At 31.7% G+C, this 4,107-nt stretch overlaps 1 pseudogene; it reads left to right on the top strand.

Annotated features, from left to right (window-relative positions):
- The first annotated feature begins 2,229 nt into the window (after positions 1–2,229).
- On the top strand, positions 2,230–2,709 carry LOC149224452 (calmodulin-like protein 2 pseudogene; annotated as a pseudogene).
- Positions 2,710–4,107: the final 1,398 nt, after the last annotated feature.

Genomic DNA, 4,107 nt, shown 5'->3' with positions numbered 1-4,107 from the left:
GGCTTGGCAATAACCGACACTAGAAATTCATCCACCTGGTCGCTAAGGTGGACAACCTTGATGATGTCCGGACTCACCACCTCCATCCACTAGGTGCATGAGACCATCGATCACATAATTCTTCTTCTTCAGTGAAAAAGGCAATTGCAGAGGTGACTGCAGGGTTACAAGAATCAAATGTTGAACAAATAATGGGAGGCTAACTTCCTAAAAATGCAAAAAGGGTGTAGAACTTGCCCGAAATTTTGAGAATATGAAGCCTTCAAATACAAAGAATGAAGGGCGTTGAAATGTTGGGAAATCATAGAATTTGGGGTTCATGGTTTCTTCTTACGTGTGCAGGTTTTCACTAATGATTGCCGGAAAAAATAGGATAGGACAATTCTGAGGAAGACACGATGGTTTTACGTGCACTGTTATATGACATCTTGCTACTGTGGAAAACACAACATTACATGGCGCTTCCAGGGCCCATTATTTGACAGAAATTGTCCGTAACTGATAGACTATTATTTGGCTTTACAAATAAAGATTTGGTTGACAGTTAGAAAAGTGAGATCTCATGGTGGAAGAACTATCAATCGTCTAGCAATGAATCTGATGGCACAAAATAGTACAAAGTGGAAACTGGGTAAGTTCTTCTCAAAGGGAAACACCTTATGGCATAATTACTTAAGATATCATCAACGATAACATCTCTGTTACATTTTTTGTTCAAATGGTAGTTCTCAACATCCAAGATTTTAACCATTTTTGTATGTACTTATTTTTGAAATTTCTATTTTGATTTGTTTGCCAAATGATATGTAGGTTAGATTTCTTTTGCTTGAAAATGAGAGTATTCAATTTATTTATTTTTCTATCAAGGATATGTCTTTGAAGATGTTTAATAAGATAGAGGATTGATTGCACTTTGAAATTGTCTATGTGATTTGAGACGATCAAAGAATGAACACAATGTTGCAATTGACTAGCTCCGATTTAGCTCTTCTTTGTATTTTCAAAATAACACTGCAATAGAAAAGACGTGTTAATCATTATTTCTGAAGCTATGAGCTTTACAAAAGAAATAAATGTTATCTACTAAACAATTGACATATCTACACATTAGTAAGCACCAAAAAAAACATTGTATATTTTATTATTAAGTTGAAAGACTCATTCTACAAAGAAAAGAAAAGAAAAATAAATTTTTTATTTAACAATATTCATATATTAAGTCAATTTATTTGAAAGCATTTTAGTAAGTCATAAAATTATATTATCTAAAACCTCACACACCAAATTAATAAATTTTGTCATTGAACAATAAAGTAAAAACTAAATCTAAGTTAATCTATCAATTTCCAAAGATGTCCATGTACATAATTCATGAAACCCCAAGGATGGTTGTGTTCAAATAAACCCACGAGGGTCGGGTCATCCCTTGTGGAAGGGACATCTAGAACACGACCAAAGAATATGTCAAATGCGAAAAAAAATTAATAGGTTAAAAGGGTAAAGTGGAACTATATCCAATTAAAATTGCAAAGTGGAACGATTGGTCAAATGCCAATTAAAATTGCAAAGTGGAACTATTTTGTATGATTCAAAGTCAGATACATAGTTTCCTTGAACGTAACTTTCCTTGAATAAACAATCCCGGGAAATGAAAACCACTTAAAACGAGAATTTTGAATTCGGATAGGGAGGACCAAAACCGTAATATCCACGCATTATAAAACTGCATGCTACCGGGAGTTTGAATTTGGATAGGGAGGACTAAACCCTAATCTCGACTATTTGTTTCACATGTGGATGATTTGAGTTTTGTTCTTTTACTGAAGAGATTGTGCTCGGAACAAACTCTTAGAACTATAGAGCCTTCCCTAACATACCACGTGATTTGTGGGACAAAACCTCTCACGTAACCATAGTATTCAAAAATATACCATCACGAGGGGCTGGGGGCTCTGTAGCGTGTTTGCATTGATAAAACGTTCGGCAGGGTAAGCGCATCCACACTTTCCCGTACCCTTTCCACGATAATTTCGTTTCACATTGAAACTTTCCTTCAATGGTTATCGTGAGTTTCCTCTGAAATTTCCTTCAAGAACCCAAATCACGTATTATATATATGATTGTGTTTTCGTATGTTTTCTATCCGAAGATTGCTGAATTTCTGAAAGTCCGGCATTGAAGTTACCATATTGGCATTGCACTAAAATTTCCAGATAATTTGCAATATAAATGGCGCTCTGTATAGATACCAATGAAATTCGCAGACTCTACGACTTGGCCGATGAAAATGGGGACGGGAGGCTGACTGTAAATGAAATGAATCGCTACTTGAAAAGGCTCGGAATAGATATTTCAGAAGATGACTTGAAATGTCTTGTTATTCCAAAATCTCAGAGGGAAGATGATAGCCTGACATTTGATGAATTTGTTGGCCTGTGTCAGTTTCTTCTCCACGATAGATCACAAGATGAATCAAGCAATGGTCATGGGTGTGACGATTTAGTGGAGGCTTTCAAGATCTATGATATGAACAACGACGGGTTCATATCCTCCATGGAACTTCAACGGGTGCTATGTAATTTGGGATTCACAGAGGGCGACGAACTGGAGGAGTGCCAAAAAATGATAAACACATATGATTTGAACTCCTTAGACTTCTCAGAATTTAAGATCATGATGGCGTCTAATATCTCTATGCTTATAGATTAACGATTAGGGCGTGCCGCCATGCACATTCAGCAAGGTGCCCCTGCTAACAGTCTTGCGCAACATGCACATCTCACATGTCTCACTGCTCACGTCATCATGCAAGAAGAGTTGTCTAGGAGGTCTAAAAGGACACCAGAATATAGTTCGGGCAAGTTTCCAACTGGGGAAGAGTATTGGAGTTAGTAGGTTTCTTATTAAGGAGATTTAGTTTATAGTAGATTGTGAAAGTATGTTTGTTTATCTATTTTAAAATTAAAATAAAATAAATTTTGAATAAAAAATAATATTTCGTTATAATAAAAAAAAAACCATGTTATAGATATTTAATTAGTGTAAAGTAATTAGAAATAACAAAAATATGTAACTAAGATGTTTAAACTTTGTAATTTTCAAATACATTTTAACGTGTGATGTGATATTAACTTTATGTATCGAAAAAAATTAAAAAATATATTTTAATGTTATATAAAATAAAATATTTAATGCAATTTTTGAGTAAATATTTTAATATGTTTCATGTACAAAAAAAAGTTAAAAGAAAATATTTTAATGTTATATAGAATAAAATATCCAATGTAAATTTTCAGTAAAATATTTTAATATGAATTAATATTGACACATATTTAAAAATATATTAATAATAATAAAATCAATTTAATGAGTGCAGATAAAATGGTTCAATGCATATGCTATGTAATCTCTATAATATTCAAAAATATAATTTAAATAATAAAAACTTATACATTATTTTTTATACTCTAAAATACGTTTATACTTAAAGAAATTTGATCCTTTTGAATTCATATTAAATTAATATTTAACATAAATCTATAGTAATTTAAATATATGATAGAAAAAAAATAAAATTTTAAATTAGTATTTAACAGATCTATAGTAATTTAAATATATGATGGAAAAAGAATAAAGTTAAAAAAAGATCTAAACTAATAATAAATATTTAGTATATTATTCGTAATGTAATAAAATTTATACATAAATAATAAAATCCATTTACTAAATATAGTCACCAAGGTATATATGTAAAAAACACGTTTGCACTATTATAGTGAGTAGAGAAATGCTTTTAAGAAAAAACAGAGGAATGATGCTGGGATTAACATAGGGAATCATCATGGCATTATCTAGTGTTAGGATTAACATAGGGAATCATCATGGGATTATTTAGTGTTTGCATAACTTATATGCTTGAATAGAGTCACCAAGGTGTATATGTAAAAAACACGTTTTCACTATTCTAGTGAATAGAGAAATGCTTTTAAGAAAAAAAAGAAAGGAATCATCCCAGGATTAACATAGCGAATCATCATGGGAATATATAGTGGTGCATAACTTACATGCTTGAGATTGTTTAAGAACCATTTTAAAAATCGCACTAAA

The sequence above is a fragment of the Pinus tabuliformis genome, chromosome Q (genome assembly GCF_031772625.1).
Source record: "Pinus tabuliformis cultivar Carrire ecotype Pingquan chromosome Q, CPIR1, whole genome shotgun sequence".
Classification (NCBI taxonomy): Eukaryota; Viridiplantae; Streptophyta; class Pinopsida; order Pinales; family Pinaceae; genus Pinus; species Pinus tabuliformis.
Note: the sequence above shows the minus strand (reverse complement) of the source record. Positions and strands in the feature narration are given on the sequence as shown.